This window comes from Gymnoscopelus microlampas (assembly GCF_963454915.1).
Source record: "Gymnoscopelus microlampas genome assembly, chromosome: 1".
Taxonomy (NCBI): domain Eukaryota; kingdom Metazoa; phylum Chordata; class Actinopteri; order Myctophiformes; family Myctophidae; genus Gymnoscopelus; species Gymnoscopelus microlampas.
In genome coordinates, this window is record NC_139962.1 from 23,217,538 (window position 1) to 23,229,387 (window position 11,850).

Consider the following 11,850-nt stretch of genomic DNA (forward strand, 5'->3'; position numbering starts at 1 on the left):
GGGACGGGGGGATTTAGAAAGTTACTGCTGAAACGCCCTCTGGGAAGGTAACGACTCTTTCGTACGGGCCCAAAGTACGAAGTGTCTCTCCCTTGCAGCGAACTGCCTCCTAAACTCTGCATATGGACGGTAATAAAAGATTCATATGAGCCTGTCAGTCAGAGTAATGACACCACCCTTAAAAGTCCATTAATAAGAGCAGTAAATTCATTGCAGTCATGCTGGTGTCCAGTCACACATCGTATTCCTTTCCAAACATAAATGTGTTAAGTTATACTCTAAGGCTTCCGGGGAATTTTGTTTGTGCAGAATATATGCAACACATTTAAAAAGTCTAAGATGGGAGAGCTAGTATGCTTGTGTTTACTTTGTACTCTCTTTGTAAGACGTCATCCATCTACTTCATAAGAGGGTGTAGAGCAGTAGTAGCCCTGTAGGCTACTCAAACTTTTTCATGTCAAGAACCCCCAAATTAACATGTATTTGGCCGCAGACCTTCCGCTGAAAATATTTTGTGCCAACGACCCCCATACAACATTTGTGTTAAAATATTTTAAAACATATATTTTGAAATTTGTTAAACTGATTTTGATGCTATATTGACTAATTTGCTGGGGACCCCCTGGAACCCCTTCAAAGACCTCTCAGGGTCCCTGGACCCCACTTTGAGAACATCTGGTGTAGAGGGTGTAGACCACCATCCTCTCTGGCCTGCATTGTCGTGTGACTTACAGTACAATTGCTTTGAACCCACTGAGGAAAAGCAATAGAAATAGAACAGCCTTATATAGGCTAATCCCACAGGCTGTTCAACAGCTATGGCCTCTCATCTCTCTCTCTCTTTCTCTCACACGCACGCACGCGCACGCACGCACACACACACACACACACACACACACACACACACACACACACACACACACACACACACACACACACACACACACAGCACTGTGTAATGGAAATGTTTGTTATAAGTAATTCAATACAATTTACAATTTTACTCAACTTGACAGTGGGAGCCCCATGTTTATCACAAACAATCCTACTTCAGACCAATGGAACCCTTGTGGAACATTTACTCAAGTGCTGTTCTTGACTACAATTTTGAGGCACTTTTACTTTACTTTAGTATGCCCATTGTTCAATGCTTTTTACTAAACTCCACTACCTCTCAGGGAAATCGTTTTACTCCACTACAATTCTTTGAAAACTTTGTAGATTTTTACAAAGCATGCTGTACATTAACAAATTACGTACTATTTTATACGTTGTCTGTTCAAAACTAGCAGGTCTATCTGCTATTTTCAAAGGATTTTGACAAATTTCTAAAACAACCTTGTGAAATGGGACATTCTGCATAATGAGCTTTGTACTTTTGGTACTGTAAGTACATTTTGATGCCAATACATTTGTACTTTTACTGAAGTAAAATCTTTTACACAGGCCTTCAACTTGTAACAGATCTCTACATTGTGGTATTGCTACTTTTACTTGAGTTTTAAAAAAAAAATCTGAGTACTTCTTCCACTACTGGCTGAGTGTCAATCAAAATGCTTTCCTTGTTACCTTTAACTTATATTTTTATTTTCTTGCATGCCGACAACTCAACAGACTTGGAACTGGCAGTACAACTACAAATTCCAGCTCGCATGAATCTGTTCCCTGTAAATCAAGTGTCAAATACACCAATCAGAATTCCTCCTCACGTTACACTACAAAGACTCTCGTCAGATTGCACATGCCTACAGTAGGTTCCATCTGCGCGCCGATTTTGTAATTCTATACATATTTCTCCCCGTCCAATTTCCATCCATCCATCATGAGTGTCTTTCTATAACTTTCACTCCTGGCAAGGGGCTGATATGATGACTAAACAACAAGCTTACTAATAAGACGTGTTTCATAGTAATGACATATCCATTGTCCATAACAGTGGTTCTCATAAATTATTCTGCAATATAAACTAACTTTGGGGATCTCCTGGAAACACCCCACTTTGAGAACCTTAATAATACATCTCAAACTATTAGCTAGATTCATGGAAAAGCTGACTATCACATGAACTTTGACAGTATTAACCACATGACACTGTAGCGTCACTATTCTGGAACTGTCATAATGGGCAAAAATAAACGTTTTATACAGACAAACATGGCAGATATAAACACACAACCCTATATTTGCTATTGTTATTATACTGTATAGGGCTTAAATGGTTAAGAAGAAGAAGAAGAAGAAGAAGAAGAAGAAGAAGAAGAAGAAGAAGAAGAAGAAGAAGAAGAAGAAGAAGAAGAAGAAGAAGAAGAAGGAGGAGGAGAAAGATACATCCTAAAAGGTGTCAATTTGATATGTCAAACAAAGACATTCAGTATGCATAGTGAAAATAGTGCAAATGTATTGTGTACACTGTCAAGTACATAGGCCTAGTGCTAATCAGGCCAGGTATTGTTATTGCACGTCCAGAATATTATAACAGTGATGTGTGGGAGTAGCTAATGTCCTGGTTTAGATGAATGCCGGGTCTCTGAGCAACAAACTATTTGTCAGTGTGGATGCGCAGCCGTGAATAGTTCTGCAACACCTCCCCGATGGCAGGGGGGCAAACAGGGGTGGCAGGGGGGAGAAATGTTGGTGGCATATGTTCTGCAGAGACTGTGCTGCTAACACAACAATATGACAAAAAGAAGGGGGAAAGTAATCATTCTGGATGTAATGAAGTAAAGAGAATTTAAAAATATCTAGAAAAAGTGCTCCTCGGAGCACAGGTCTCCGCCAGGTCAGGTAGGTTAGGGGTCAGCAATGTTTGAAATTCCCCAAACAGGATGGAATATGAAAAATCTGACAGATCCGTCTTCATCACATGACCATAGAGATGATGTGTACCGATTTGCATGATATTTGGATAAAGGTACTTTTTTTTACATAAGTCGGCCTCCTGGTGGCGCTATAAAAGGCAGATGTAAAACAATATAGGGCAGAGGTTTTTCTTTGGCCTCTAGGGAGTGTGCATACAACGTTTTACGTAGATTGGTGAAGTTAGAGGTAAAAACGCGAATCAGCCTGTTATAGCGCCACCATGAGGCTGATTTGAAGCTGGTATTTCTTCCTCGGTCTAGTGGGAATGTGTGTGCAAAATATCAAGGAAATCGCACGCTGTGTCCATGATTTGATAACCTGACTCTGCCAGATGGGGGCGGTATTGAGTAACCAGGTTCCCCAAGACAAGCTTCTTGGATCTGGCAGCGTCAGGTTAATGATTTGAGGCATTTTGTTCAAAACGAAGCACTTCTGCAAACTTTGGAAGCCAATCTTAGCCAATCAGGATGGAATATGAAAAATCCGACAGATCCGTTTGGTTTAATGTCTATAGAGATCATGTGTACCAATTTGCGTGATGTTTGGACAAAATCTGTAGGACTCTGTAGGATAAAAACAAAAATCTGCCTCCTAGTGGCGCTATAACAGGCCCATGTGAAACATTAGAGGTTCTGCTCTGGCATCCGCTATAGATTATCATTTTGGACAAACTTTGTATAGGAGTAGTAGCAAAAAGTGTGTTTTGAACAAAACGCGAGGTGGCTTGGTCGCAAAATGTGTCCGGACCATTGTTTGGATGCTGTTTTTAATGTGTGCAGAGACCAGTCTCTCAAAGCACTTCGTCACTATAGGTGTCAATGCAACCAGGCTAAAGTCATTCAGCCTTTTGATGGCACCGAAACAAGTAGCTAATGACAGTGACTGGTTGATAGCGGCGGTAAACGTGTCTGCCAGCTGATCAGCAGCACAGTCCTTGAGAACACCGTCCAGGTATTCCATCAGGCTCCGCCGCTTTTCTGGCATTCACACCACCAAGCATGCGCCGCGCACCGCGAGGGAACCGTGTCATTCGCTGTTGGCGAAGGCCGGCACTTACTGCCATTCTGTCATTGTCCCTATCAATCCGTGCGAAGAATGTGTTGAGCTTGTCGGTCAACGAGGCGTTGCTGCTTGAAGGGCAGTCATTCTTCTGGCTTTTGTGGTCGATGATTTCACTTGAGACTCCTGTTACTGAACAAACATTCTATAGTAGTAGTAGTACTATCAGAATATAGAGCTATTTAACACTTCATTTAACCAAAGAAAATCACTCACCCTACCTTTAAGCAACTGTGTTGTCAGAGCTGAATATGATCTGTTATTCTTCAATAGCACAACAGCTAGTTGTACTTGGTCAAACTAGCAATACCACAATGTAGAAATACTCTGCTAAAGTAAAAGGCCTACTCATTAAGCAGAGTGATCCATTTCACACATTTTCTTTCAAAATTTGTCAAAAGGCACACAAGCCCACATTGCGACGGGGGTTGAGCTTTAAGGACCACTTCACCCATTTTCTCTGACAAAGCCCCATATGACTCAGACATATTGGTCAGAACGGCAGTGCGCCATATGTAGGTGTGAGGGTCAGGCCAAACCTCTAGTTTTTCAAAAAGCTCACAAGCTGCAAGCTCCAACATGTCGATTCATCATACAACTAAGTACATTGGGCTTAAGTGGGCTATCATTTTGGATAGCTACTACCAACTACTTAGGCAGACCTACCAATTAGCTTCAGTTTTACTGAGGGGCATTGGGATGTTACGATTCTCATTAGGAGTAACAAGGAAGGACAAGATCAGAAATGACTTCAGTACATTAGAGGGTCAGCCCAGGTTAGAATGTTTGGGGATAAAGCAACAGAGGTGAGGTTGTGGTTTGGGCATGTGCAAAGGAGGGATGAGGGTACATTGAGAGAAGGATGCTGAATATGGAGCTGCCAGGCAAGAGAAGAAGAAGGCCAAAGAGGAGGTTTATGGATGCGGTGAGAGAGGACATGCAGACGGCTGGAGTGACCAAGGAAGATGCAGAAAACAGAACCAGATGGAAACAGATGATCCGCTGTGGCGATCCCTGATGGGAATTACCCGAAAGAAGAAGATTGGAACAAATATATATATATATTTCATATTGATTAAATAGCATAAAATTGTTTTTTTTCTGAATAAGATAATTGATGGTGGGTGAGTGGGGAGTAGTTTTGATGTTGCTATTGCCTCATGATAACATTGTATTAATAGAAGGATACAGATGACGTGACTGTAAGCTCTGGCGTTATGCATAACAGTATCACCTTTCACTAACACGATGCTACAAGCCACTCCATCGGAAATAGAGGGTGGTTACCCTGGCCTTTGCGAAAGCAAATGTAGATGTGTGTTGTCTGTTATTAGAACCAGAATTATTATGGTTTAGTATTTTCCATTATTTGTTTATTTTATTTTGGAAAAATAAAATAAACGTTAGTTTACGTTAATTTTAAGAGTGTGTTTGCGAGATTCAGTTTACACTTAAGTTTTTATTAGTTTCAGTATTAATATTTTTTCTGGATTTTTTTTCTTAGTTTTTAGATTGTATTTGTCAGGGGTGAGATTTGAGTAGTTCAGAATAGTTGACTCACAGTCATGTAAACATTGTGATCTAATAAGCGAGTGGTTGTCAAACCTTTTCAAATATTTTGTGCCGATTAGGACCCCCATACAAGCTTTGTGTTGTTAAAATGTTTCAAAAATATTCACATAAAAAAAGAATATATATGTGACGGTGGCCAGGTTGTCACATGTAACTTGCCACTTCTTTTTAGAATGCTGACACTCTTTACTTTGTCTCAATAATAAATAAATAACAATACACATTAAACTCACAACAATAAAATATCAGTTGCACGGTAAAGTGCGGGGTGCGTAATTACTGTGAGAATAATACTGTTTGTTAGGTACTGCAAGACTACGCCACCTTTTTATTTAAGAGGTAGGGTCCTCTGTAACACTCTTTCTTAGGCTATTCACAGGTTCGAGTTTACCCAGGTAAGTACAATACTTTTAAATGAGAACAACACTTCAACACATATCCCTTGGAGAAAGCTGGACGGAAACAGGTTTGTATAAAAAGGTAATCTATTTTATTAAGCTAATACAGTGGCGTCTATAAGCCATAAAATATTGAAAAGCATAAACAAAATATAACACTAATTCTAAAACCTCAACCTCCTAATGCGCCCACTAACTAACTAAAATACAGGAATACAGACAATCACCAAACACTAAAAACAGACAGGGCTTGTGCAAACTATAGCAAATAAATAATGAATTTAGCGTTAAAGTGCCAACTATTACTGAAGCAGTAAAGTGCCAAGTGCCAATTCAATTGCTATATGTCATATACTCATCACGGTTCAATGCAAAAGGTGGGAATGTCCTTATATGGGGTTTAACTGGAGCGGGGGTTTAGGCCAGGAATCACTGTCTCTTCTTGTCTTCGTGCGTATTGCCTGCAATCATAGAAACTAGAACCAGTTCATCTGTTCAGGTATATTTCACATATGAGGTTTAGGACCGTGGGTTTATAAAGGTAACGTTGCATAGAAGGACACTTACTCGCCCGCCAGACTGTACGTCTGGCTTTGAGGGTGTGAAGCGCGCAACGTTATCGCCACTGGACCTCTCCTCCGTTCCTTGGTTCGTCTGTCTGTCCTCCCCGTCTCTGCTGCTACTGCGCCGTCTGCTCACCGTCCGCTGCTGGTGGCTTGGTACGTGCCGCGATCACTGTATTCCCCACCTCTGCTCCGTGGTATGTCTGCTCCTCCTGTGCACAACCGTCCCTTCTGGCTGTCACTTCCACACTGCCCTGTATGCCTGTCTCTCTGCTGTCCAAGTGGCTCGCGCTCACTTTTGAATAAGGTGGGCCACACCCTACTCCGCCCTCATTCGCTCTGCCACCAGCGTGACCTGGGGACATTGGCCGTCCGCTGTCACAAGGCCAATGTCACACAGCCTATAGGGGAGTCCAATGTCAAGTGGCTCGGGGACCGGGGGGAAATACATTGTCAACCATAAAACATGCAGTGCAGAAATATAGTTAAGAGAATGATGTTTTTAAGTGCGTAATACAGGTTTTTCATCATCAATAAAAAATGTTACAATTTGGTTTCACCCCCCTGCTTTGACCCTGTCACATATATATGCAATTCTTTTATATAGATTAAAAAATGCGGTTAAACTGAATCTTAATGCCTGTACCCCCTCAAGGATCGCACTTTGAGAACCACTTATGTAAGCATCTCTGCCTCCTCATAGTTGTGTTGACACATTTTACCAGCTAAAGAGATTCTCTGTAGCCTAGTTATTTTTGTTCCATTTTGTAAGTATACAATAACGTGTGTGTGTGTGTGTGTGTGTGTGTGTGTGTGTGTGTGTGTGTGTGTGTGTGTGTGTGTGTGTGTGTGTGAGTGTGTGAGTGTGTGAGCGAGTGAGCGAGCGTGCGTGCGTGCGTGCGTGCGTGCGTGCGTGCGTGCGTGGAACAAGTATGGTACTGAACCATTCAACGTGTGTTGGCTGGGAGTGTCCAGAGTAAATTTATAACTCATAGAGTGTAAAATGTAATGTAAACTGGAACCAAATGGACCCTTTAGGGGTCCATCTTATTCCACAATTAGCACTGAGGATTTTGCTGTGAAGCAGGCATTGCAGACGTCTGGGGAAAAGTAATCTCATCTCATCTCCACAGTGGCAATGATCACCATCTCTTGGGACATAAAAAAAGAAATACTGTGACCTTTCAATGTGCCGCCATGAACCATCCACTCACAGAGTCCTGCTTCTCTGTTACACCTCTGTTTACACAACCTGAGAGAACACTGTATAACGGTCAACACTGCTGCCAGTTTAAACTGTAATCCAGACTTATTTTAATGAATACAAATTCTGTTTTAATCTTTCTGTATGGTAGAGCATGTTCATACAATATATATATATATATATAATATATATATATATATTATATTATATATATTGGAGATGGTCTTCCTACTCTTCCATTGAGCAATATCTCCCCGGGCCAAATCGGGATTGCCTCATAGATTGCCCCAGGTTTCTCGTGCGCATGGACACGAGAAACCTGGGGCAATGTAACCTGGACAGTTTCTCGTGCGAGAAACCTGGGTTTAAATTCCAGGCACAACATAAAGTTCACGGCTATTCTAGCTTTAAATGTGCAGCCTTTTTGTCAGCTAATATCCCAGTTTCAACCAGTCAGACTCAACACCAATATGTGAGATTGTTTTTTTACGGGTCACTGCCAACACAGCCGTCTGGACTACCTGTGTTCATCATAGCCGACAGCAAAACCACTTTACCAGCACATTATTGCCAAAATCAATTTGTGAATGTTCCTTTTTCTGTGCAATTAGGCAATTCCACGAGGTTCCTTTCGAACAGCTGTGCTGAGTAAGACAGCTTTTCTACTTCAGGAGTTCTACTGGTCATCATGCATGGTCCCCCGAGGCAGAGCATTACACCAATAATTAGTATGGACAGAAAATATACGTCCAGATGTGTCGTGAAAGTCCTGTCAGTAACTCTTGAGTCGAGAGAAAAACGTACGCCTATAGTTGTGCTTCACTTCATCAATTAGTTTGAACATATTATATTGGGAATAAAATGTGATTTTAACCAATCTGTATGGTAGAGTATGTTTATACAATATAACTACTACATATATTTGGTAGAGTATGTTTATACTATATAACTAGTAGGCTACATCTGTATGGTAGAGTATGTTTATACAATATAACTACTACATATATTTGGTAGAGTATGTTTATACTATATAACTAGTAGGCTACATCTGTATGTAGAGTATGTTAATACAATATAACTAGTAGGCTACATCTGTATGGTAGAGTATGTTTATACAATATAACTAGTAGGCTACATCTGTATGTAGAGTATGTTAATACAATATAACTAGTAGGCTACATCTGTATGTAGAGTATGTTAATACAATATAACTAGTAGGCTACATCTGTATGGTAGAGTATGTTTATACTATATAACTAGTACATCTGTATGGTAGAGCATGTTAATAGAATATAACTAGTACATCTGTATGGTAGAGTATGTTAAATGAATGCCCTACTTTTATATTATTTTATAAATAGTAATACAAAAACTGAACGGTTTTGGACATATGAGGTTTCCCCAACACACGGATGTACAGTACACCATATGAACTACTGTACCTATATGTCATAAAGGAAGTTCATATGGATGTAGTCATGGTTAAGGTGACACGATGTGGATGGGCTATTTTGCAACTTTTGTGCATGTTGCACAAGGAGAAACAGGGCATTCATTTATAGGGGGGAAAAAACATAAAAAGTGAAAAATGTTTGTCTGGCAGACAGCAACAATGTGTTGCCTGTGCCACAGATGACTTACAGTAGTGGCATACAGTAAATCACTATTAAAACTATAACAGGCTGCAGTGGAACATGCTGTTCTCTAAGCCTGCTGGGACATTACAGTGGTGGGGGGGTGGGGTGATGACAGCGTCTGTGGACAGACAGAGGGACTCACAGACAGACAGACAGACAGACGGAGGGAATCACAGACAGACGGACAGGGCGTGTGCAATAACAAGCCTCGCTTATAACGCTGACAAGGAGGCTTGCCAGGACAGGAGCTGACCAAACATTGCCTTTGTCACACGTTTAATTTTGTTTGCTTAATAACTAATTAGAAAGTACTTATATTTCTTATACTTTTTTTATAGTTTACTTTATTTTAAACTTTTTCTGTGGGAGGGATTTGTTTACTTCTGTCATTTGGGCTGTTGTACCTGTCTTACTGTTGTGTATTTTTTAATTTGTATTATATTTTTTAAATAATTAGAAAACAACAAACACATGTGTGTGTCGATTGTGTTACTGTATGTGAACAATGGGAGAAGAGAGTAAAGTCAGTGATTGTACTGGGAATTGAGGTATAGATGTGTGGTGCGGTGAGATTATTTGACCAAAGTATCACATGCACACACACACACACGCGTGCGCGCGTGCGCGCGTGCGCACGCATGCACACAAGTTTGTATTTAAGAGGGCAATTTTATGATTGCAATTTTTTTCTTTTTGCCATTTTAACCCTAACCCTACACCTAAAATAGCTGATCTATATGCTCACAACACGGCGTGCTGTGATGAGTTGCGAGCTTGTAGATCAGCCATCTTCGGTGTGCGTCACTGATGCGCAAATAAGTATAAATCAGGCATATCACTAACCTAACTTCTAATCCTAACCACTAACCCCAAACTGAATCTGTTCCTAACTCTAAAAATCTATTTTAACCACAATTCTACTATACTTGTGGGGACATTTGGCTGTGACAATATAGTATAGCACGCATACGCACACGCACACACACACACACACACACACACACACACACACACAGTTGTTTTGATGTTTGACAGGTCTCTTTGGTAACTGAACTTGGCTTTGAAGGAGGCTACATGGTGACATCATCTCCTGGATATTCAAGTTGCTGTCCACTCCAAGGAAGAAGAAACAGGAGAAGAGCTGACCCCCAGGACAGCTGTACAACACACACGCACACGTACACACACACACACACACACACACACACACACACACACACACACACACACACACACACACACACACACACACACACACACACACACACACACACACACACACACACACACACACACACACACACACACACACACACACACACACGTGCACACCAGGCTGCTCAAATCCAGCGGAGCGCTGGATTTGAGGCCAATAAGGAAGTGCTGAAATATGCTGCAGTTCTTGTTAATGGCCTGGAGGGCGTCGCTATTTCCCCCCTGCTGGCTGCAGAAGAATTACCAAGCCATTGATTACAATGGGGATGTGACCGGACTTCACACTTGTTTTGATTACCTTAGTAATCATCGATATGAATGCTTTATGCTTTCGGTTTTGCATTTGCATTTTCATTTATGAGGTAGGGTATGCTTCTAGGGCTTCTACTGAGTGAAGACCCGCCCTCGCTGGCCTTCCAGCCAATAGCACTTTCCTTTTCGGGACCAGAAATTCCAAGACGGTGGATTTGAAGGGGCCCGCACGCACGCTAAATATAGCCAAACAGGCAGTGGCATGCAGGTTGACCGTCCCACTCAGTGGATTATCACTCAATATCATACAGGAAAATGGAAGCTTCCTATATCTACTTATATAATTGAGGAGTGACTTCCGCGCGCCGCTGACGCTATAGCCACAGCTCTGTAATCGAATAAACACAACACCGACACACCACATCTCGCCAACACAGTAGCCACGGCGGACGCGCTGAATTTACACCTCGCGTAGGCCACCTCTCACTGCTCACTACACATTTTCCACATCGCAACATAATTAATTCCACTCACCACATTACGGACAAAACGGAAGGGGAGACAGTTTCCTACCGTTTACCGTGCGCACCAGCGAGCCAAAACAACACCATGCGGTGGGCTGCCAGTCGGGATGCCAGGTTTTCAAAACAAGCGCCAGAAACAAGCAACCACCTTCATGAAAAAAAAACACACCGCCGAAGGGGTCCGGCATGTTCCACGGGGGTCCCCGCGGGTCCCCACACTCACAGGGGGTCCGCGGACCCCCACGTAAAAAAGAAATATAAACATTTTTTTCAATTTTTTTAATTTTTTTTTAATACTTTTGGAAAGTTCTATCCCACCATTTTGGTACCCCAAAATAAGCGCGCCCTCACAGCCCTAGAGCCCCGTGCGCGGCTTCACATATTGCGGTGGTTGTGTGTGACTGTCTGTCTGTCTGTCTGTCCAGTGCTAATCTCACAAACCGCTGTACAGGTCAATGTAAATGTCTTGTGCACACTGCTAGTAGGCCAAAGAACTACCACAACACATCTTGTTGCACATGTCCCATCATTTCTTTTTTATATTTAACTTTCATATTTATATAGGAA